This window comes from Mus caroli, chromosome 18 (assembly GCF_900094665.2).
Source record: "Mus caroli chromosome 18, CAROLI_EIJ_v1.1, whole genome shotgun sequence".
NCBI classification, from domain to species: Eukaryota; Metazoa; Chordata; class Mammalia; order Rodentia; family Muridae; genus Mus; species Mus caroli.
In genome coordinates, this window is record NC_034587.1 from 12,233,044 (window position 1) to 12,259,208 (window position 26,165).

At 38.4% G+C, this 26,165-nt stretch overlaps 1 protein-coding gene and 1 long non-coding RNA gene across 2 annotated transcripts in view; one reads left to right on the forward strand and one right to left on the reverse strand.

Annotated features, from left to right (window-relative positions):
• Positions 1–20,942, reverse strand: part of Chst9 (carbohydrate sulfotransferase 9) — a 273,378-nt gene extending 252,436 nt beyond the window's left edge. Inside the window, exon 1 of the mRNA XM_021150961.2 lies at positions 20,713–20,942. The gene's annotated coding sequence lies outside the window, so the exon portion shown is untranslated. The remainder of the gene's footprint in view (positions 1–20,712) is intronic.
• A 61-nt stretch (positions 20,943–21,003) lies between these two features.
• LOC110284949 lies at positions 21,004–23,903 on the forward strand. The gene is made up of 2 exons (XR_002376995.2): positions 21,004–21,458; positions 23,719–23,903. It is a non-coding gene; the product is annotated as an uncharacterized LOC110284949 (long non-coding RNA).
• Positions 23,904–26,165: the final 2,262 nt, after the last annotated feature.

Consider the following 26,165-nt stretch of genomic DNA (forward strand, 5'->3'; position numbering starts at 1 on the left):
TGTATAGCCCTGGCAGTCCTGGAACTCACTTTGTAGACCAGGTTGGCTTTGAACTCAGAAATCCACCTGCTTCTGCCTCCCTAGTGCTGGGATTAAAGGCATGCACAACAACTGCCGGGTGATAATCTGGTTTATTTATAACATATATGGTAGGTACTTAATTCTATTAATGTTTAGCAATACAATATCTATTTGCAACATTCTTTCATTCTTCTTTTATATTACCTCAACATTACATTGGCTTTTATTATATAATGTTGCTTATAAAAATAATAATACTGACCTATATACAATAGTAAAATTCTTTGGCTAGCTTAAAACACTAAGAACAGTTCAAGAGTGTTTGTACTGTAACACTAATGTGTTTCCTTTCTTCCATATGGTAAAATGTGTGAGCCAATCTCTTAATACTATAACAATTTCACACAGATATTTAATATGTTCTGCTCTACACCCATTGTTTTTCCTCTTGCTTTGTATGCTAAGCCACTTATGGTTATCTTCATCCATGTCACACAGAAGCAATACAAGTACATCAGCAAAGATCAGACTCAAGTAATCTTGACTTTAAAAAGATAATAATAAATAAAAAACCTTACACACTGGCAAAAACCATACATTAAAAGTTGTGATATTGTAATAGGACACCACAAAATAGTGATAATGGTAAAACTTCCAAAGACATGCCCTAAGGTAGTACTGAAATATATTCACAGAGGCTTTTAATGATATAAACAAATGCAAGTAAAAGGATTTAATCAAAATTCTTACTTAAAAGGAGGAGAGTGCTGAGAAACACCAAGAATGATATAAGGTTCATAAATGAACATTTCAATATTATCTTAAGTATATTATTTAAGATAATGTAGTTAAGAAGCCAATGGAGAGAAGCTGTGGTTAAATAAAGACATACCAAACTCTTGCTTTTGTTTCCACTCCCTCTTCAAATGTCTCCAAAATAATTAGGAGAAACTAAAAGGAGTTACAGAGATATAAATAAGGGAGGAGGAGGAGAGACTTATGAGAGAATCCATATTTTAGAATGTGGATTGCTGGGAAAGGAGTGATATGTAACTTAAAAGGCTGTAAAGGGTAAGCCTATGTGCTTCCAGACATAATGAGAAGATGCTAGATGCTGTCTGCTACAACACCAAGAAACTGTGCACCTGGCTTCTTGGTACCCTATAATTAACAGAAAGGACATAAAAAGCTCTTATAAATGAAAATGAAATCATGTGACAAAGAAAAGTCATCAGAAAGGTTAGGAGATAAAGGATTGCTCAGCAAATAGAGCAAAGGAGCAAACAGATGTAAATATTAAGTGAAAGGAGACCAAGAAAATGCCTCTACCAGAGTCAACATCTGAGTACTAGGAAGTCCAGTGAGGGGGCTGAGAGGTGAGAAGGAGAAATTAGTTACATCATGCCATGAAACTGCAGAGAAGGGATGCTCATAAGCTGCATGATTTGCAGAGGTCACTTTCAGTCTTAACACAGCTGATGGCGATGAGGCTATCAGGCCAGCATTACTTTGCTAATCTGGAACACTGGAGCTGAGGAGATGTCACTCTGGGAACGAGGATGATCATAATGGCAGCAGTGAGATTTGTTAGCTGCAGTACTGGTTTCTAGGCAAAGGCAGTGAAGTGGAAATGCATTCAGAATTCTCGAGGACAAATGTACATCAAGGTATGGTAAGTGCTCGCACATTTTACCAAACTCTCTCAATCAAGAGTATATATGAGGGGAGTTGGGGGGGGGGGGGGTATGGGGGACTTTTGGGATAGCATTGGAAATATAAATGAGGAAAATACCTAATTTAAAAAAAGGGAAAAAAGATTAAAAAAAAGAGTATATATGAAATAATTATTTTCGGACAAGGTTTCAAAACATTTGACTTTCCTATAATCTACAGTAGGGCCTCATAATTTAAAGGGGCAGCAAAGGTAGGATACCGCAAAGAATCGATCTGGAGGTGGGCAGGGGTAGAGATCAGATGGAGGTGTGGAGAGGATGATGGTTAGCTTAATTGTCAACTTGATCAATCTTAAAATTTACAGCCAAGGCAGTCTTAGAGAGGGATCGTCTAGATTAAATTAGCCTGTGAGCCTGCCTATGAGGTGTTTATTTATTTATTTTTTCTGTAGTTGAATTGAGGCCAGAAGACCTCGCCTGCTCTCTGGGTCCTAGACTGTACCAGTTTCAGGTAATCTGAGCAGTAAGCATGCGCACATTCACTTTGCTCTGCTCTTGACTATGGATGTGATATGAACGGCTGTTTTAAGTTCCTGCCTTGACTTCTCTCACATGATCGACTGTAACCTGGAATTGTTAACTAAAATAAACTCTTTCTCCTCTAAGTTGCTTTGTTCAGGATGTTTTATCACAGCAAGAAAATGAAACTAGGGCGATCTGTAATGAAAGGGTGACTGCTATTATCAGGCAAAACGATATGCCTTTCAAACTGGAAAAAAATCCTAAAAGAGGCTGCTTAGAATAAAACTGGCCTTGTGCTATTTTTTCTGAATACCTAGGTAGAATATTTAGCCAATGATAAAGAGCGGTCTTGAATCAACGATAAAAACTTGGGATCTTAAGAAAGTGTCAAAACAAGACATTTCTAACTTCAGGGGAAAAAAGAAAAGTTTAAAAATTATACTAATCGTAGCTGCAAAATACAAAAACATAATAACTGTTCTTCATATCCTAAGCCCAGAAGATCTGTCTTTTAGGATTTAGAATAAAAAAGTTGAATAAAGAAATAATGCTAAGCAAAGAATATGGTAAGTACATGGATAAATTAATATTGCTTACTGATTAAAATAAAAACTGTCTGATTGGTGGGAACAAAGACAAGGTCTAGGGGCTGGAGCTCCAGCTCAGCTGATAAAGTGTTTGACATCAAGCATAATGACCTGAGTTCAGTCTTTGGGAACATACACATGCACATATACACACAGAGACAGACACACACATACCACATGGTATATAACTGTATGTATGTATGTATGTATGTATGTATGTACATATATATCAGCCTGGAGTCCACCATTGCTTTGTTTTGTTGAGACAGTGTCTCTACATAACCATGGTTGTGCTGGAACTCACTATGTAGCTTAACCTGTCTTTGAACCCACAGTCATTTGCTTACCTCCCAAGTGCTGGGGTTAAAGGTGTAAGCCACCATGCCTGATAATGGTGTGCCCTTGTAATCCCAAATCAGGGAAGGTCTTGAGAGAGGGATTTCAGGAGTTCACTAGCCAGAAGGCTTAGCGTATTTGGGAAATTCTAAACCAGCAAGAGATGTTGTCTCAGAAAACAAGGTGGATAGCATGTGAGGAGTGGCATCCAAACTGAACGCTGACCTTTACACACATGTACACAAGCTTGCACCCATACCTGCACACATAGGAGCATGCACAATCTGAACATGCATGCTCAACTGTATACATACACAAGAATGAGAGAGTAAACCTTAGATTCAATGGAGCTACAAGACATTAAAATATAACAACTATTCCTTTAGATTTTTAAAGCTCTCAAAATTTTCTTTTAAGGTTTAGAACATGAAGAGAGAATTGCCAGTAAGCAACTAGAGAGTATGCCAAGATTAACTATGCAAATATAAATCAATTGAAAACTGTAGTAACTATCAAAAATCAGAAAAAATAAGTCTTAATACTAAATGCAACTTAAGATAAAGTGTATTCTTTACAGAAAAGTAAAATTCACTAGAGAAATATTATGTTCTTACATATGTTAGAAACTATACCATAGTTTTACAAATATAAAGTAAGTGTGTGTTACAAGAAAATATGGATGAATCTGTCAATGAATTGGCATGATGTTGAATTAATTTCTTTTAATGGCCCAGAGAATATCCAGTCACAATTATTAACAGCATATAATAATGAGTAGTAGTGTCAAAGAGTTTATGCAATGAAAACAAATAGTGTATTCTTTCATACATGTATAAACTTGTATTCTTTTCAAATGACATAATTAAGTTCCATTTTTGTACAATATATTTCTATTTGTATAAAGACCAAAGTCAGGATAGTACTGAAGGATTTCACTTGAGGTACATAGACATGGGAAAGAAGGAGACCATTAAGATGCAATTCTTAAAGTTGGCCAGTACTTTGAATGAGCAAATGAGAGGAGCACACAGAAGGTGCAAAGGAACCACACCCTGTGTTCTCTGGCTTCTCTTTGCTCTGATTCCTGAACTCATTGCCAGGATGTTTTTGTTGGTTCCCATTACAGTAAGGTGGAATATAAACAAATCTGATACCTAAAACATTCTACATATTATCTATAGTCTCTGTTACCTGAAGAGGAAACAGTAGAGACACAAAAAGAAACACAGCCCTGAGAAACTGGGCCAAGCTGGAACCCTGAGGTACTTTATGAAGCAGAAGTTCTCCACTAATTATCAGTGAGTAGTGTGTGAATGAACCTTTATTGTATTTATATTAATCACACAAGATACCAAGTTGCTAACAGGTTTTGTCCCTTGACAAAACCAGTATACTAGTTTGACAATGCATACATATGTATTCATTTCTTGTTATTATTCTTTTAATTGCCTATATATCATTTTATTTGTGCATTAAATAAAATATTTGATGCCAAAAATAGCGACTAGACATCTGAGACATGACTTGATGTTGAAGCAAAGATTTCATATTCCTCTGTGGCACATGTTAGAACTGTGGGACATGAGTGAGAAGAGAACTAGATTTTCAATTAAGTTAGAAAAGTGTCACTACATAAACCACTGACCTTTAAACATGCCTGCCAAGTTCTCTAAAATCTAGATATAACTAGGTAAGGATAATAATTAAGAAAAGCATTATTGAGCCTTGAGTTAAACATGAATTATTTTTAACAGAAGCAATACAGGAAAATTGAGATATCTGGAGACTGTGAATGTGATAGGGTAGGGGACTGGTGGGCAATGAAGGAATTCACCTTTGCACTATGTAACAAAGACAAAGGTTTATTAATACAGTGGAAGGGCCAGGGATGGGGTTGGGGTAGCTACAAGACAAACATCTGCATTGGAACATGAAGTTGTAAAATTCATACTGTAGACCTGCAGATCTCTCCACTGAGATCAGATCAATGAGAGCTTAGACATAAGTAGGCTGTAAGAAAGTATATGTTTTCCTGTTGAAACACAGTATAACTGGGGCTGTGTGATTGAGGAAAATAACCATGCCAACCATTTTTATCAGATATTACAACAGTCTTCCTGGTGAGGGTGCTCTAGGGGGAAGTAAGTAAAAGAATGGACCTCTATATCACAACACAGTTACAGGTTTCTGAATGTCCTAACTCAGGAGCAACTGGCATAAGCTTGATGAGAGTGCTCTAAACAAGACCTACACTGGAGCTGCGGGCAGGGCACGATGAACACTCTGTGACTGGTTTAAGAGTGGAAGGTAACTAGACAATGGCATGCAGGCTAGACAGAGGGGCCAAGCAATGTGGGTCAGGGGCAGGGATAGAAGAAAAAAAGAGTAAAGCAAAAAACACTGAGAAAGTAGAATGTGTGGTGTGTTGCTTAGAAAAGATCCCACTGACTGTGGAATCTAGCTAATCACAGCACCACCCAAAATTATTCAGCATGGAAAACGGTAGTGAAAAACTCACACATGAGCACCGGTTTTATGTAAATGAAAAATACAATATTGCCATAATAACACAAATAGAACCAAAATCTAAAATTGAGGAGGGGGGCAGCCCTCCATCTTATTTTCATGTGTAGTATATAATGCAGCTGGCCTGACATGGAGATAGTGCACAGTCCCATGAAATGCCACAAGGGTTTGTGGCTCATAAAGAGGGTGTACAGGGTTTCATCTTTCTGTGCATGATTTTTCTAAGTGGGCTACAGATATCACAAAGATAAAATCCAATTATTCAGTAATTTCCACATGCAATGATGAGAGTAGTGCCAAGGTCAGGATCAGGCATTTACATTTACTGTGATAACTGTGATGTTGAGTGTGGCTCAGCATACTCTTGGTGAGAGATTCACAGTGCTACTTTGCCAATTCTCCCGTTGCTGCAACATGTTAATATGTGCACAAACAACAGAAGTACAGTTTCCACTGCTTGTTTTATTCTTCCTTTCTGAGACTTTAGGTACAATGACCTATTAAATATCATGTATGAAAAATAGTCACATACTTGCTCTAGAAGTCTGCATTCTGGTTGCAGGCAATTCAAATACACTTATAACATCTAGAATTATTTCCCCAGGCACGATCATTTACATGGATTTATTATCAAACATTTCCATTTGTGCAAAGTCTTATTATCATATGTGTATATGCAATAACTTAGAGTACAAATAGCTTCTAGCTAATAATTACCTACACAAATTGTTTGCAGAGCTGTTTTCTTTTAATAGCAAATTCTATATGAAAGTCCACCTTTCTATAGCTATAAATTCAAACAACTTTTAACTTATTCATGGTCTTGAAACTTCAGAAAAAAATGAAATAAAATATTAACAGTTTAATAAAACCACTAAATTCAATTTCACCCAGTTCTCTTAAGTCTTAGAATTCTCTCAGTAGCATATGGTATCATTTAATTTACTACAGTTATAAATATGAGTGAAGGGATGGGGTTGGGAGCATGAGAAGAAAGCTACATTACCTTTGTTGGAAGATCAAGACTCCATGAAGACAGACCAGGACCTTATAACAACATGTTGCTCTTGCTCTTTCTCCCTTATGAGAACAATATCAACTTTAGAGTGATCACTGATATTCATATGGTCTGAAAATCTGCCTTAACTTTTTAGTATGAAATCTTACCAAAGTGAAACATAAACCAATGTAGGTTTTAAAACAAAGGACCAATTCTCACATGCCTTTCAGAAACTCTTTCTCTTTGCCAGTACTATAATAATTTATGAACTGTGCTATGATATATTATACAAAATTTCTATTTTATTCTTATCATTGGTTTATTATATTGCATACTAAAATGTAAGTTGTGTTCTATGACATATGTTGGATAATGAATGTTCTCATTTATAAAGGATTACTTCATTTGTTTTGGTTACATGAAGATCCTGTCTGAAGGAGTCCTAAATGTTACATTAACATCAAGTAGTAGTCATAGAGAGTCCAGAATAGGACTATATTATAAATTTTAATAACAATAAGAGAAAATGTTTCCATAGCTATTTTAAAATTAACATTTTTAATTCAAGTAAAAGTAAATTCATTTCAAATTTTATTTATTTATTTTTTTTACTGATTTGGTGTTAAATTGGTTCTCAATTAGTTTTTGTTGAATAAATGGAAAATTTTAAATAATTATTACATTTATATTTATTTCATGTGTAAGGGAGCATGTGCCACAATAATGCATTCAAGTCAGAGGACACCCTTTGAGAATCAGTTTGCCTTTTCCAATTTATGGGACTTGGGGACTGAACTCAGGCCATCTAGCTGAGCAGTATGCATCTTTCCCCATTGACCCATCTCTCTGGTTTTGGAGTGCTTTGATAAATTGATGTTTTAGGCTTAAGTATCTGTCCCTGATACCTAACACTAACATCCTTGCTAGCTCTTTTAACAATGTGTGAAGAGAATCGCACTGGGTCTTTAACCGCATTGAGTACTGGCCAAATTTTAACGGTCTTCACAAGCATTTTACTCATTTGCAGACACTTTACTAATGGTTATCATGGATGCAATACATTGTTATACAGATAAGCACTCATGTTCTGCAAAGATATGAAAACAAAACAAAAACATATTCCTAGGGAAGCCACATTTCTGTTCAGTATTTCCTATGCTAAAATATTCCCAATTATAACTAGAATATTGGAGAATATCAATTTATATAATTTTTTATATTGTCACCATGTGTCATCTCCTAAATTGACTAACACATTGCTTAAAATGTATTCTTTTGGGGGACCCTTTTTTCTTGTTACTCTTTAAAATTTTTCTTTTAGTGATACTGCCTCATTGGCTTTCAAATAGGAGAAGTTTTGCAATATATGTTATCAGTAATGAAATTATTATGAGATGTTGAATATAGATAGAAGACATATTCAGAAATGTTGCTAAGTGGATAAACTACTTTTGTTCACAATAGCTCACTGTATGTAAAAATAATATTACTTACATAGTTGGCTGAGAATGATAGAGTATTCTAGTTTTTATTATGACATATATCTAAAGCATAAATTTACCCATAATATGATGAATATAGAGCAATTTTTACTTACATTCTCTAGTGACAATTTCGGAATATTGGTTTCTTTACTAACGCAGAAGTCGTATAAGAACAGGATTTGGCTTTAATCCTAGGTGCAGGAATCACAGCTGTTTCGCAGAAGCTGACTATGATTTGGCTCATGCTCTAGCAGAGGCATAGTTTTGCCAGCTGCAGATAGTTGCACTTGTGTAATGTTTGGAATTCTGGGGACTTCTCAGAGGGTTTATAAATGTTAGAACCCAACAGGTAAGATCAGTGGTGGTTGACCACTCAAGAAGGTTGTTGGTTGGTACTAGTTTGTTATGTAATTATGCGCCAAGAATCAAAAGCAAGAAGAAATTAAATATCTTGATGTCTAAAATCAAACTTTCCCCTAGGAATTCGACACCCCTCCTCAGCAGTAAGTAATGGAATGATAATGGCAGCCCCTATCCAACTCTGACTTTATTCAGGGATCTCTTTCTTCTCTCCCCTCTGTTGTTTTTTTCTCTCTGTCTAGTGTTACAGGGTTGAAAGGGTGGAGAAGGGTGGAAGAAAGAAAAAAAAAAAAAAAAAACAAAGTAGCCAAAGACTTGCTACAGCATTCAGTGATAGCTATTATTTTTCCATATTCAAATTTCCCCCCATGTTTTCTCAGGAAAATTTCTTGTTACTTTAAAGGAAATAGAAAAGACTCAGTGACTGAGCCCCAAGTATTTGGAATGCCCCAAAGAATGTAGCCTCCCATAAATCACCCTAGGGCTGTCATTCAACAAATCTAACATAGATGCAATACTGTTGAAGTCACACCCCTCAAATGTTCTGATATTTTCCATTAAGACTTTGCTCTAATTCCAAAGTCTAATCAAGAAGGACGGCCCATAGTTATCCAGCAGGTCTCCTCTAATCCTGTACTATCTTCTTGTTTTGCTTGCTTGTTTTGTTTTGTAATGTTTGTTTTGATGGGACTTTGAAGAAGCGAGTCTATTCTGCCACTGGGAATACTAAGTCTGATCATATGTGTTAAGGTGATACAGGTGTGAAGGTTCTTTCTCCTTTGTAAATAATAGGCAGACTGTGGTGCCATCTAAGATAATGGGAATATTCTGTCCCTGGGAACCACTTACTGAGCAGTGGAACATTGGTTAATATTGTTATAATAGTGGTTAAAAAGGTTGCTTGTATCGTTAAATGATCTGTTGTGTGACTCACTGAAGTGGTGACTGTCCCATCTACCATTCTCCATCTACACTATGAGGTCAGAGAAGATTTTCTTCCTTATGTAATATACTCAAATTCTTTAGATGCATTATTGTTTTTCATGCTCTGAAGATCCCAGATTTATCCAGGGAGAGCCCATTATGCTGGTTTTTATGTGCCTTTGATGTGCTCTCATCAGTTTTGAGCAATTTCTTCCTCAAGTGACTTCTAAAACACGGAAAGTGAAGAGATAGAAGAAAAGAGTATGCCACTTGGAGGGCGGGGGAGGGGGTTATAAAGGAAATGAGTGAGGCCAATTAGTTCACAAGCATATGTCTATTTATTTTTACTAGATGATGAAGGTGATATAAGTGTGCTTTGATGTGTAGTGTGGTGCTTTAACTAAGAATGGCCCCATAGGTTCATATATGTGAATCAGCGAGTGGCACTACTTGAGTGACTAGAAGAGTGGCCTAGTGGGAGTAGGTGTGGCCTTGTTGAAGGAACTGTGTCCCTGGGGGTGGGTTTTTTGGGTTTCTAAAGACCAAATTAGTCCCTCCTGCCTTCCTACTGCCTTCAGATCTGGATGCAGAAGTATCAGCTAGAACATCTGCCTGTGTACACTATACTCCTGATCATGAATATTATGGATTAAACCTCTGAAACTGAAAGTAATCCCCAATTACATGGTCATGGTGTCTCTTCACAACAGTAAAACACTGGATGGTGAAGACATGTAGTTTATACACAAGAATGGCCACTTATAGGGATAAATAAATAAAGGCTCAGTCAGCATTCATTCAGCAAATATTTACATAATCCAATCCTCATGTAAGTCAGCACTTTAGCATATCGCTTTTCTTGGAAAGCAACAATCATCAAACTAGATGAGCCCTTACTTTAGTGGATAATATGCTACACTAGTGAAGGGGACACTGGAGAATGTAGATACATAACTATTGAATAGTTATGCAGCAGATATATGTATTTGTGTGTAAATGTGTATGAGAAGGGATTTGGATCACTTGAGGAGCTGCAATGTAAGTTGCTATATTGATGACATTAACAAAGAGTTAATCAGGCTCTATCTGTGCATGGTATTCAGGTTGTGTGGTGACGAGAGGATGGTAAGTTGGAACAAGTGGAAGCCATCCAGACAGCTGGGAAAGAGGAAAGTGGGTGAACCGTGAAGAGGTGATACTGCAGGAGTCTAACTTCTCTGTGCTTCAAGGAATCAGATTATGTAGTCTTGGTCTTTGCCTTGAACAAAGTACTGGCAATCTATGTAAGTGATGCATGCAATAAGAGGAGTGATAACTATCTTTGCATTGGGGAGAGGCGTGTCTGTTCCTGTATTGGAGGTGGTGACACATATGCTATGATCTATGAGAAGAGTGACAGCTTAGACTCCAGTGGTGACAGAGGCATGTTAGTAATGTACTGTGGGAGCAAGAGTAAAGACATGATGAAAGGTTTGATGGTGGCTGATGGAGGGAGACTGTTGAAGACAGCACCCAGATTTGGTTAGGGGATATTGGAGGTTTGTGTGAAGAGCAGAAGAGAAGATATACCAAGCATGATTTGTGAAACTTATTGAGGCTTTCTGAGCTATGTTTATGGGTCTCAAAGCATTCTATATTAAATGTAGACCGGTAATTCATAAAATACTTATTGAACAGTACTCGATATCTGTATGTGGGGAAAACCTCAAAAGAGTCAAAGTTCTGAGATTGTAATGGATGATCTTTGTATTTGGGAGCTAAGTGATGGTCAAGAGCATTCTCTGGATGCTGCTATAATTATCAAATCATCAATATTTCAAAAAGAAAACAACTCTGCCACACTTTTCATCTAGTGATGTATATGTAGGCTCAAGCTATAAAGTGTTGTGTAATTCTGGTAGCTCCTTAACTATTTAATAGCTGTACATCTTGGGACCCAGATACAAAGAGCTGGAGAAACTACAGCAGTTCATTCCACTGACACCAGCCTTACAGGAGTCATGGACCAGTTCTCTCTGATGACAGCAGGCCCTAGGTGAAAATAAAGTGTAAAGGGCACAGGGTACAGTGCATAGGATAGAAGCAGTGCATGTCCAACAGCATTGTTAGTAAGTAAGCTTTATTGTTTTTAAATTGTATTTTGAGTGTTTCGCCCACATGTAAGTCTTTGCACCAGCTGTGTGTCTGCTGCCACATGGGTGCTGGAAATTGAACCCAGATCCTTTGAAAGAGTACCACATGATTTTAGTTTCTGAGGCATCTCTCCAGATCCTAAGTTTTATTTTTAATGTTTGAGAAATTGATCTTTGAGAAAGAAAGAAATTGCTTATGTTTTGAGTATCCATTCATAGAATCCTGTGGGAAAACTCAACTTTATTTAGAAACATGTTTCTAAACTCATTAACTTTATTTTGTTTTGAACTTAACTTTTATGATACAGAGATAAGATCATTCTCGCTAGGACTTCACAGATGATGTTTACTTAAAACTAGCTTATATGGCTTTAATTCCTTCTGGGTAAAAATGAAGAAAGAAAAAGTGACAGAAATGACTGCTGAACTCAGTCGAATTAGGAGCTTCCTGGTTGTGAAACTGTGGAAAAAGTAAACACCATACTCCTGGATGAACAGTGCCGTCTCTCTTGTGTGTTTGCCTGTTTTCACTAACAACAGTAGGAGATTCTGAAATATCCTCACCACACAGGACAGGTGTGTTCCTCGACCCAATCATGTTCTGTAGAGTTCAACTAAGAGTAACACCTCACTGCTATAATAAAGGGAGTTATGTGGGTGTACAGATGGGATGTCTTGCGTCTGTTCATTTTCACAAGGGTTTTTCTTTCTCAAATCTCAAAGCTAAGAGGAGAGGAGAGGAAGGATGGCTTACATTTATAATATTTGCCTTTATTCCCCCCACAAATAAAAAACAGAACAAGAAACAGCAGATATCCCAATAAAATTTCACTGCCTCTACAGATCTTCACGGGATGGGTGACCTATAGTCTCCAGAGTAGAGTTCAGGGCTCAGTAAGAGCAATTGGATACTCACATCCACCCAGACACACCACGCCTTCCATCAAGTGTGTCTCTTTTAAAGGCAGTAAGATATATGATGTTCTGAAAGACACATCAAAGTGGGAAGTATCTATGGGAACAAAATGTCTTGCAATGCAGTCATTTAGTCAAAGTTGCTTGCTTATCTCCAATACTGAAATGACAGTTTATATTAACTCTTCATTCTCATAAGTATAAGATTCATATATGGCCATAGAGAAGGAATATTTCAAGTAAGAACATTTGAATTTTATTCTTTTCTTGAAATGTACATACTTTATAGCACATGTATGTCTACACACACACACACACACATTCTTCAAAATTCTCACCTCTTTGTAAATAGTATATTTTGTGAAGAAAGGATAAATTGGTATGTTTTTTTCAGTTTAAACATTGCAAGAATTAAATATCTCTAAGGCAGACATTGAAACTCTATAATCTCCCGACTCCTACATTCTAGCATGGGCACATTTACTTAAAACAGTATAACAAAATTCTAATTCAATAATTTATTTTGGTTGGCAATAGATTTTGGCCTCTGCTACAAGCATGCTTTGAAACATGATATATTATTATGTGTGACTTCTAATATTGGACTAGTGCAATTTCTTGTTTGCATAAGCATATTTCAAGAACATTAAAAGTGCAACTTTAGTAAAATTTCACCTTCTGTTTCTACTGTCTAAAGTTACATACACATAAGTACAAATATGATATAAACACACATACACAAAATACATGTGTAAATTTACATAATTAAATTCAAATATATGTATACATATGTAGATACATATACATATGAAAGCCATCAGATATGCATTTAGCCAGATATATGGGTTAAGAGAATGAAGATATTAGTCCCTTTATACACTAGCATTCACCACTCAAAGTTATCTACAAGTAAACAGTTTCCTATGTGAAACAAGTACCAGAGAAATTTTACGAATGCGGTATCAGAAGCAAAGGCAGAGACACTCCCCTGTTAGAGGGCAATGAAGTGCATGGTTTCGATATAAGAAGGACAGGACACCAGTGGGCAAGTGAGTTAATTCCACTGAAAAGATTTTTGAAGAGACAATAGTAGCATGGGACATAATCTCAGCCTACACAGAGATCATGTTTCCACAACTATACGGCTCTGATTAAGGCCAGTGTCACCCCTTGGAAATATCTTAGGAAGGGGTGTGTACCTCAGAGTAGCCACAGTTTTAGTCAGGGACAGTGGCTGCTGCCTTTCAGTAAATTCAGGGGGCCCACATAGTAAAATCTCCCAAACGTTCCATCATATAATAGTTCACTTGTCTCTGAACTAAACTTTTGAATATCAAAGCAAGAATGGTGCCAGTCATAATTAAGAATTTCAACCAAAGCCTAGAAATTTACAGGAATGTTGCTAGGGGATGTAGTCACTTTGTGTACTCTGCCTCCTGGTTTTGGAGTAAAAACTGTATAACAATAATAGAAATAACAGCACTAAATCACTTGAACATGGTGTTACCAACACCATGGAGGTAAATGGCAGAGGTCACTGAAGCGGAGTTTATATCACTAAGGAACAAAGGGATCGTGCCCTGTGGAGCTGTCAGAAGCTTGGAGGCACGGTCAAGGGTGCTCATTCTTGTATTGCAAAGCACGGTTCCATACTTCTTCTGTGCCAACTGTCTGTATTTGCCTTGGCAGTTATTACCTCTTCCCCATTTGACAGTAACAAGTGCTTCCTTCTTCCTTCTCCGTATTTTGTGATTAGTCTACCCTCGGTCCACCCTCTCTGTATTTTGTGATTAGTCTACCCTCGGTCCACCCTCACTGTCTCATATTCCCGGACTTCTCATACTCCATTTCCTCTAATACCTTTATTTGTGTTAAATTCAAACCTATTTTGTGTGTATATCTTACTGTGCACAGGCATGTGCTCCAGCTCTGACTCCCTTCTGTGCAATAGTGAAGTTATCTCTAAACAGCACAGAGAGACACATGGTTACAAATCACTGTGGATCTGGGTGTGGGAGGGGTTTCCTTCCTTTACCGATACTTTCCCTAACTACATTAGGGCAAATGACATTTGAGAACATGAATACAGTAACACAAAGCAATTGTTTTTAGTAAGAAGGTAGAGACTAAGGACAAGAGACTGATATGTAGTGGCTGCTCAGTGTTTGACAGAAGACAGCCAATCAGACTTCTGCATTTGTCAACATCTCTGTATCACTTCACTGATAACTACCACAGACCAATGATGCTGTCACAGCCAGGAGGGTCAACACCAACCTCTAACTTTGTAATTTGCTGGACTGTGGCTGGGTTGGAGTGAGTCAGAGCAGGTGTCTGGTTTCTGCCGCTCACTACCAGTGTGGCTTTCCTTAACTCACTGTGATCCCTGTGGGCCACCATCAACTCCTTAGCCATTAAACTGTAATAAATTATTTTTAACATATTTTTATCTCTGCAAAAAAATGTATAATTTTTATTTGAATACTTCAGCACTGACCAATAGAAATTGATTCCCATAATAAATTTATTATAAAATAGATCCTGTAGGTCTCAATTTTTATGTTTCCAACCACAAGATTGCCTCTAAAAAATCCATCCTAGTCTAGCCTCTAAAAAGATGTCATGCCGTATAAAAGCCAAAATGTACCCCTCCATGTTTAGCAGTAAGTACATTTATTCTGAGGATATAGCCTTGGTTCTGAAGGGTACATCTCCTTTCTATTGCTATTCTCTCCACGTCTATAACAACTACAATTTGGCTGTGAATTTTTGCAATAAAAATGATCTTATCTGCTTTTCCAATTGTATATTTTTGGTATTTCTAACCTTTGACACAGCAGTTTTCCGATTCTTTTGAGTCCACAGGGTCAGCAACTCCACAAGTCTATATGCAACTAAACACTGACTATAAACAAAGCGTTTAACTGCAAGTGTTGTGTTTGATTCAGCTTCCTGTTCAAGCAACTATTTCATCCACAAGCAATTTTGCCCCAGAGCTTTTGAAAAACACAATAGAAATCTGTTAAATTGGCAGTCTTGCTGAACCTCAACTATTTTATCTAACTGGGTCCATGGTAACAGTGGGTACTTGAAAGGGACCCATTGGAGAAATGTGGTTTTGATTTGCTACAGAGATCAAATGGTCCAAGTCCCTTATTCAGATGGCTTCTTGCTGCTACTGCTTTTGCAAATTCCTCCACTAGGCTTGGGAATGTCACTCAACACCATACACAGGTATCGGCGTTAGAAAAACACTTGAAAATTCAACTTTATGAGACTTGTAAACTAATATATTTCTATTTAGGTCTCACAAATACTCATTATGATATTTTAAAACGTATTACTAGCCTCTGATAGATATGAAGTAAGACTAAAGTTCCCAAATTTGGGCTAAACCACTCTTACTGGAAGCCAAGGAGATGACTCAGTAGTTAAAGTGCTCACTAAGCATTGAGTACCAAAGTTCTAATCCCCAGCACTCAAGGAATGGAAGTTCCTGCCTGCGACCCCAGCACTGGGAAGGGAAGACCAGCAGATCCCTGGAGCTCACTGACCAGATAACAGATCTAATCAGTGAACTTCAGGTTCAACAATTATCTAAGAAAATTAGAAAATAATGTAGAACACAATAAAGGAAGAAATGAGTTACCTTTGGCCTCCATGCTTATACACACATACATATGCAAATATGAGAGAGAGAGAGAGAGAGAGAGAGAGAGAGAGAGAGAGAGAGAGAGAGAGAACAAACAAACCTTGTTTTCCCCAGGAATCTATCCAATGCTTGACATGTCCATTAAATGGCATACAATACAGTCTTGATTATCTTGCTGTGAATTATACATAATTCACTGGGAAGTTTTTGTTCCAGATTTGCTTATTTCTGTCACCCAGCTTGTTTCTGGGCAAGATGCCCACCTGCCCCACCTCTTTAGAAACTGGTTTTGATATTTGAGGCATGTAAGCTCATTTAAAAATTAACCTAAACAAAAACAAAATTAGAAAGGCAACTTGCCCACAATAACAATGAAAATCTTTTTCAAACCAAACACATACCTTATTCTAAAGACAAACAGAAATGACTTTTTAAATAACCATGATTTTAGATTATCTTTGCTTCTATTCCTCTCATTAAAATGAATAATTCAGAGTGCCTACTATACATGGTAAAACAGCTTCCCCTCAATAATTCATTTTTAGTACACCAAAAAATAAGAGGTAACACATTCTTATGTAAGAAATAAAGATTTAAATTAGACTATATTTTAAGGGCGACTTTACATTCAGAATTATCTATAGTTTGGGTTTACCCTGTTCGGTTCTCTGCTGCTTCTAAGTTAAAAACCTTAAGATTTTCGAAATAAATGATTCTATGGACAATGAGAAGTCTAAACTGGGTTTTCATTACTCTTTAGGTATCAAATATTTGCAATCTGGGCAAAAATCACCACCACCTTTCCCCTAAAATCAGTAAAGTAAATTGGGGTGCTACACTCAGATCTGAGTTAAAGCAATAGCTCTAAGGTTCTGTCTATCCTGAAAGACTTAAGTTTGAGTGATGAATAACCCCAAATGTTGGGGGGACAGGGAAACTACTGCACTGTATGAGCATTCGAACACACACACACCTACACATCATATGGCTTTAAATTAACAATTTTTATGACTTGTAAATAAACATGAAGCTAGAGAAATGACTTACAATGAAATTTGATTCTGTGAAAAAGTGGAGAAAAACAGATATGAGGCTCACTGGTAGGTCACCCAAGCCTAACAGTAAGCTACAAGTCAATGAGAGACCTTCTCTCAAAAAACTCAGTGGTTGAAACCTCAGGAAAAGCAACCTCCAAGATTGTTCTCTGGCTTCTACATGTATGTGCATACATGGGCACACACTCTTACAAAAAAAGGTGCACTTGTACACACTTGAGTACACACACACACACACACACACACACACACACACACACACACAAAACCTTTCTAATGTTTGAGTTATAGAAAAATAGTGAATTGGATGGGGATGATTTCAAAACCTCCAATCTACGTCGTATAATAACAGTTACAAAACAGAGGATGTTGGTCCATTTTTCAATTGCATGCATGCTGATTCATTCAAATCTAAGACATACATGTAAACTACTATATCCACAAGCCATTCATCATTTTCTGTCCTATGTTATTCTTACATGGGAATAGTTGTTAGAGAAGTGTTGTGCATTATTTGGGTGTATCCATGGTGTGTGTGTGTGTGTGTGTGTGTGTGTGTGTTAGGGTTGTAGTCATTTGAATAAGAATTGACCTATAAGATTGTATGTTTAAAATGTTGGTCCCCAGTTAGTGAAACTCTTTGGGAAGGATTAGAATGGGTGAACTTTTGTTTAACTTTTATTTTATTAGATATTTTCTTCATACACATTTCAAATGCTATCCCCTTTCCTAGTTTCCTCTCGAAAATCCCTTATACTCTCCCCTCCCCCTGTTCCCCAATCTACCCACTCCTGCTTCCTGGCCCCAGCATTCCCCTATACTGGGGCATAGAATCTTCACAAGACCAAGGGCCTCTCCACTCATTGGTGACCAACTAGGCCATCCTCTGCTACATATGCAGCTAGCAACATGAGCTCGGGTCTATCTGAGGCAGGGTGAACTTGTTAGAGAAGGTGTGTTACTCAGCATGTCTTTGAGGTTTCCAAAGACTAGTTGTCATTCCCAGTATGCTCTCTACTTTTTGCTTCTGGATCAAGATGTGAGCACTCAGCTTTTTCCAATGCCAACCCTTTGCTCCGCCATCAAGGGCTCTAACCCTCTGAAGGCATAAGCTCACTTAAACACTTTCTTTTATTAGTTGCCTTGACCATGGCACTTTATCACAGCAACAGAGAAGTAAGTGAAGCAGTGGGTATGTGTGCATGCTGTGTGTACATAAGGGGCATATGGGAGGAGAGCTTGATAGAGTCTGCCCTCACCTTCAACCATGTAAGTCCTGAGAATTGACCTCAGGCCATCAAGCCCAACAGCAAGCTCTTTATTCCAATGAGCCATCTCTCTTTCACTATGTCTATTTAGTTCAATATCTGGAATACTGATTATTTTTAATTTGTAATTTTCCCCCAGGAAGTTGGTATAGCCATATTCACGTTTAGAGATCAAGGCATGTTTCACCCATGTCATTAGAGCATCAAATGATGCCCATTTTCACCATGAAGGAAATAATATCACTGAGAGATCCTCTCGCTGAATTAATGTGCAGGTTCTCTGTAGAGGCAAAAGACGGAAGTACAAACAGTTAGCCCCTCCTGGAATATATGCTAGCCTTGGTCAAATGCCTCACGACTTTTGAATTCTTCTTTGGTTGGAACCAAAGGCTTACTGGAGAAAGTTAGCAGTCTGATAACAGTTGTGAAAGGTGGGTCCATTTGACACCAGTGTCAGCTTTGGGGATGCTCATGCAGAGGTGTGAAATGAGTTAGCATGCTCAGATACCTGTGAGAATAAAACACTGCACTGTAAGCAAGTGGAAGAGAACAGATGGTTGTGGATGATTTAAAACACTTGTTTTTGGATTGTCACCAAGCTCCTATATCACACACTATGATGTTCAGTTAGTAAAGACCAATTCTATATTCAAGGTACTCATTTTCTGAAGGAAGGTACTATCCCAGTGGAAATGTTTAAAAGCAAATAAATTAAAAAGTTCTTCTCATTTTTCCTTAGGTGTTTGATAAGTGTTGTTTCTATTGACTGTATTCAATCAAAATGTTTCTCATTTGATGATAGTTTAATTTTCCCTCATTTCCTAATCAACTGTGAGTGTTCAGGTATTTTGTTTGAAAGCTTTGGGTAGAAGTATAAATTTGTCCTGTCTGAAACAGATTCATTTTGACTGAAGCTCTTCATCTAAATAGCAATAACAAAATGTGGTAGCTGGGAACTTTTGCCCATGGAAAACAATGATATTCTTCCTATCCTCAGTTTGGTAGACAGGCATATGGTGTTATGATTACGCTGGGGAAGTGGCAGGTGGCAGGGCCATTGAATCAGGGAGACAGATAAATATTAAATATGGTCACACTGTGTTTTGTGTGAGTCTACAGTAAGTCCGTGTTATTTAAGCCAGCAGGAGCAGGAATAATAAAAATAAAATTGCATAGAGCTAGAATAATATGGAGAAATAGCTATTGGTTAATCATTATCCTAATTACCAGAAGGGGGGACCTTGAAGAGAGGAATTTTCTATTAAACATCCACCGTGTTTTGGTTTGGGCCCCTTGGTAGAACGCGGGGGCGAGAGAGTGGTTGGTGCTCACAGAAACATACTGTTTTATAGTCTGTCCATTCCTTTCAAAATCCTGGGGCTGATTCAGGCACAATTTGCCTGTGGGAGGACTGAAGTTGGCCTGGGATCTGAGGGAGAGGGACCACAGCTGTAGACTTCACACGTGGGAACTTAGTTGGAAATAACTCCTGACAGGCATCAAACCGTAACTACCTTTTAGCCTTTCTATAGAAACATGCTGGCAGGCAGGATGTTCACATCAGGCAGAAGAGGGACTGGGAATGGCACTAAAGGAACCCGTAGAGGTGATATAAACCCTGCATCCTTCCTCCCTCACCTGCTTCACACCTGAGACTCACTTTGCCCCTCTCAAGCCCTCTGCTTAGCCACCATTCAGCCCCTGCTTGGAATCTTCCCGCCCACCTTGCCCGCAGTCTCCGCAACGTAGCACGGAGTTTGGGACCAGTGCAAAGGAGGCACCGGGGTAGGGACAATCATCTTTCTACCAAACAAGCCAGAGGACTGGACAGACCGGCACTGGGAAACTCAACACTCTTCCCTCCGGTGTCCTGTTTCCAAGCTCTACCTGTCCGCACGCGGGTGTGTCGCCAGAATACTGGAGTTCAAGGTGCACCTTGGGGATAGGAGGTGGGGGTAGGGCGGCAGGAGTTCAGTTCAGGTAGCTGCTAAGTTACCCCTGAGTGCCTGCACTGGTCTCTAAGTCTTCATACCCTCTCCCACTCTCCGCTCCTTGGACATCTAACAAAGTGGAATAAAGTGGGCTGCAATGCCCCAAGAGGGGATTACCGGAGTCAAAAGATGTCATTCTCAACCCCAAGGGTAATGAAGCCACAATAGTACCTTGCACGTACCCCGTCCAGAGCCGCGTCCACCGCGGTGATCAGAGGCGCCCGGACTGGGAGTACCGCGCATCCCCCTAGCCCCAGTGCAGTTACCTCGGCATCCGTCCCTGGAGCTGTTGCAGGTACCACTCTAGCAGAGCGGGTTGGGGAAGAAACTTGCCCGCGCTCTAGGGCAAACTCTCCGGAACGAGTCCGCGCGACTGGCCGCTCGGTGCGGGAACGGAGCACTATGGGAGCTGAGCAGCGCGGGTCCCGCAGACCGCTGAGCCGGACCGGCTAGGGCTGCGGCGCCGCCTATGAGCCCGCCTGCTCCCGCCGCCGCCAACCGCGCCCTCGCCGCCCCGCAGCTCCGCCCCCTGCCTTTAATCTCCCTCTCTTCTAGCCAGGCCAGCTCCTGCTCAGAGTCCCCCGATTCTGAGTCTGGATCCCCAGGTATGTCCCGTGGCTTAAGTGACTACAGCCTCACCAACGACAGAAGCCCTTGACTCGCTTGTCCTTTGAGAATTCACCTTTGCTCTTTTCCCTAGGACTGACCCACAATCAGTCCTTAAGGACAAGGCAGTAGGTTATCTCAAACCTTGGACTGCAAAGACTTCAGAAATCCTCTGGCTTGAGCAGAGGTTATGTTTGCTTGCTCCTTTTCCTCCGTTCATGGTTGATGAGCCGTGTGGCCAAGAGCTTCTAAGTACCGGGTGAGCTTTGAAGGACTACAGCAGGGAGTTTGTATGAAGTTGTCACTGGGAATAACTGAGACCCAGTAGTTCTCCGGCCATGCCTGTCAAATTCGGACAAGCTGGAGCTAGCAGCTTGTGAATGAATTTTGGAGGAACAAGACTAAGGTAATTTAAAAACAAATCAGTAAGATTAAAGCATATTGAGGTTTAAAAATTAGCTCCAAATATTATGGTAGCAATTATCTTGACCAAACTCGGGCAAAATAAAATCAAGTGAACCCTTGCTTAGTTTGCAGACAAACAGCTTCTATAAATCAACAACAACAACAAAAACAAAACAAACAATCAAAAAAAAAAAAACCCAGCAAACTTTTTTTTAAAGCATTAAAGAGTGAAACTGTCCTGAATGGGCATTAGAACTGTGTTCACACTGACTGCCTCTGCCGAGTTTGGAGATTGTTGCTAATCGGGGTGAATTTAGGTACACAGAAGAAACACTGTTACAGCACTGGCCTTCTGACTCCTGTTCCTTGAAAACAAAACCTAGTTTATCCTCTCTCGCAAGGATTCCACTTCATTTTAAAAATTACAGCAAAACACATACCATGAAATTTGACATTTTACATGATTTCAGTGTCCCACTCGATGTTGTTACATATATTTACACTGTAAAATAGGTGTCTAGAGCTTTTTCATGTTATGAAACAAAAACTCATCAACCATCAGGCAGTTACCCCCTTTTTCACTCCCTACAGCCCTTATTAGGTACCTTGTACTTTCTGCTCTGGCAAATTTGGCTGTTTAGACTTCTGATAGGATTAGTATCCATAATATATAAAGAGCACTTGTTAACAATAAAAGACAAATAATCTGATGACAAAGTGGACAAACCTCAGAGCTGTCTTTGTGCCCTGGCTTCTTGCCAGCATCTGTGTTCCTCTTCTCTTATCTTACAGGGAAGCCCTTCCCCAGCTGAGTGATTTCAGGACACAGTCAGTGATCACTGAGTTGTACTTCACTGGCACAACTCCTAGGCAAGCAGTAACTGTTCTTCAATGAATTGAGTGGCCCCCGTGTGTCTCCCAGTGTTCCATGGACCTTTGGTGTTGTCACCATCCAGGGATCAGCTTCTGATTATACTTGCTGTCAGTAGACTGAGCATTTGAGCTCATTGTGACAGTTTCTAGCATTCATAATCTATTTAATTTATTCATCCATTCACCTGCCATGCAAGATGCTAAACACTTAGAGAAACTATGAACTCTCATTCATAGAACTGTGTCCACAATTCTGAAAAATGTCTTGAATGGCTAAATTGGGTTGAAAGTTGACTTTTGTTAATATCCTAGGTTATCTGAAGCAAACTCCAACATCAGTGTCCAATGCTTCATCCTCTCCATTTAATTATGATTACTGAGAAGTGAAAAGACCACGGTTTAACTTTACAGCTAAACTAATTTATTTTTTACATCAGGAATTATTTCTAAAACGTGATTCCACAGCACATCTCTCAGCTTTCCAGGCTGTTCATTTTGCAGTTACATACTTATATTTCTTCTCATGTTACATGTTTGACTGTTGACTGCTTTTAGGCAAACTTGGAGCATATGCATCATCCATCCTCCTTTGATGTGCAGGTCACAACTGTGATCCTAAGAGATGTTTCTCCACCACAACTCTAGGGTAGGAACACTTCTGTAGAACTGCAACCAGGTAGGTATGTGGTAATGAAGATAATTAAGAAATTCAGACACACCTAAAGTGAAGATTCGGTTAAGCATAAGTGTGGCTGTATGCACTTAGAATCTCGGCATAATCCCAGTCCTGGTAGCACTGTGAACATTAGTAGCAGGAAGTGGTGACACACACACCTCTGAAGTTCACTGGGCTATTGTGTGCCTGTTTCCTTGAAGAATGAGGGGGAAAGCAACTTAAGAAGAGATCCTATCCTAATGTGATGCCTAGTTACCGAAGGCACAGATGCACAAACCCATATGAAGGCTTACTTATAACACACAAGCACACCTCCTCCCCATCCCACACATGCGCGCGCGCGCACACACACACACACACACACACACACACACACACACACACACACACACACTTTAGGTATGAGTATAGTACCATTGTGGAATAGCTCTTATTTCTTCTGGTTTGTGTTTTCAGACCATGTAGGTATTAACGATGACTTGGCTTCATGAGAAGCCAAAGTTAGAACTCAGCAGAATGCATTTTGAACACAATGCTGGGTCATGTGGGTACCACATGTATCCCCACACCGTGTTATTTACAGCTTCTACTCTTTTATTGAGGGAAAGTAAAGATGTATTGACCTGGAAACAGTTATTTTTACAGGAGTCATCAAAGCATAGTCTGGGAGCCACAGCCACTTCCTTTATCTTATCTTGCTTCTTTTCTTCAGGGCAGAAAAACAAGACAAAAGATGATAAAGGGCTTTCTGCTCATTCACCATCAAGAGGACATAACTACTCTACTGAGGCAGAAGAAAAGTGTATCCGGAGTCTTGCAACAAAGGGCACAGTCTTTTATAGATGTTTCTAGAGAAAAGGAAAGATACACAACTTGAAATAAAGATATTTAAAAATGGTTCTTGGGAATATTTTCCTTGATAATATGAAATGAAGATACTCTTTGAGACCTGGGCATTTGTTTATTTATTCTTTTTTTAAAGCATGTGGGGATGTATGCATGTTAGTACTATGTGACGTATACACATGTACATGTGGATGCTTGTGACTGGGCTCACACTTGCAGAAGTCAGAGAGAGACTGGGCATCTTCCTCTGTCTTTCTCCATCTTGTCCTTTTGAAGCAGGGTCTCTCACGGAGTATAGAGCCAGGTCGGTGGCCAACAGGCTTCAGTGATCTTGTTTTTGTTTGTCCAAAATACTGGGGCCACAGGCAAGTGGTTCATGCCCAGCTATTTACACAGGTGCTGGGAAATTGGACTCAGGTTTGAATGCTTGTGCAGGCATCAGTCTCACCCAGAGCCATCTCTGTAATCTGAAGAACTATATCTTTCCACATGAAACTTGTCAAATCTGCCATGTAGTTCTGCACTGCATTTACAGGTACGAATCAGTGAACTTCATGGCATAAAGTGACCTTTCACCTTTGGAACTTCTTCTCAAGGTCACTTACCTTGGCAAAGGTCCTTGGGCCATTATCTCCTTCAATGACATATCTATTCACAGTGACTTCTAGTGAATTCTAGTAAGAAAGTAAAATTTTGGTGTGGACTTTTCTTCAGTAGAATAAATTCAAATAGAATTCTGCCTACTGCTGAGGAACAGGGGCTGAGTGATCTAAAGTTATCTATGGTATGCATAGTGGGGTATCATACAAAATGCCATACAAACATGCTCTCTGCAACTTAAGAATGCATTTTTAATCTCAAAAATAAAATAGACAGAAGGCAAGACATTGCACATTTTCAGTAAAAGAGTAATTTAGAAACACTGATTCATACCTACCATAACAAACTTAACATAATAATTTTATAATTTTTAGAATAGAGAAATTATGTGCTATAGAAATAAAGAAAATGTCTGATGTTACTTGTTTTAGAATCATACTTATCTCTTAAAGATTAAGTTACATAATATATATATGTATGTATATATATATATATATATATATATATATATATATATATATATACTAAAGCATGAATTAAGCATCAGAAGAGTATTGAAGAAAGGGGACAGAACATGAGGAAAGTCAACTATGCAAAGAAAGAGGATTCATAACATTTGAGGAAGAACCATCATCTTTAAACAACTTAACACTTTAAATCATGAAAACTAACATTGGTCAAACAGAAAACTGTAAGATAATTAATAGAAAACGACAATGAGACAAGACATATTGCCCTTGCTTGTCTGTATGTGCTTCCTAAATGAGGGAGTCACTCACAGCAAGTTAGAATAGTCAGTACCCAACAGTCTCAGTAAATAGAACAGCTCAATAAGAATGTATTGATTGGTTGATTGAATAAAAACTGCTTGCAGTTATTTTAGGAAAATCAAAGCCATTTGGAAAGTTATATGCCTAATTTCTAAACACATTTTAACTTCCTCTTAAGAATAAGAATTGTAGAAAAGGTAGTGTTGTCATGTAACAAAACTTCAGTTAGAAAATCTTGACTGTAGCTATACTACTGTATAAGGAAAGTTTATTTTAAATGTTAGTTGATTTAAATATATTAAAGTTGAATCATTTCATTATGTTTTCAATGGTCTGAAAAAGGAAAACTTCCATGTGAACACTTTACACAAAAGCAACTAAGATAAAGTAATAGTGGATGTAAAACTTTGCTTTCCACGGTATGTTGAATTTTGAGTTTTTATATAGAATCAAATAAATTGATAAGTGACTTCAAGAATTTAAGTCAAAATAAAATTGATTTGAAATAGTCTACATTGATGAGTCTTCAATACTGTAAGTTTATATACTGTCAAGTCAAGGGAGAATTAATGACAGACCATTTTTTGCCACAAATTTTATCAATTAATTCATCAAGCCTGACCCATCTAGTTAGAGTCAGTATTGTGTGTTGGTGCCTTGGTTATAAAAATTAATAAACCATCATTGCTTTTAAATGATGATAAACTGATTAAATCATGTATCAATAAATTTGGAATGTTAAGGTTTCAGGAGAAAACACACAGAGAAAGTGGCAAACAGAGAGACAGACAGACAGACACACCACACAGAGACAGACAGACAGACAGACAGACAGACAGACAGACAGACAGAGACAAAGATAGAGTGGTATATATAAATCCTGAGAGTAAGTAAAAGAAACAGACTAAAAGAGCTTTGTAATCTTTTTCAGGGCTGCAGTTGT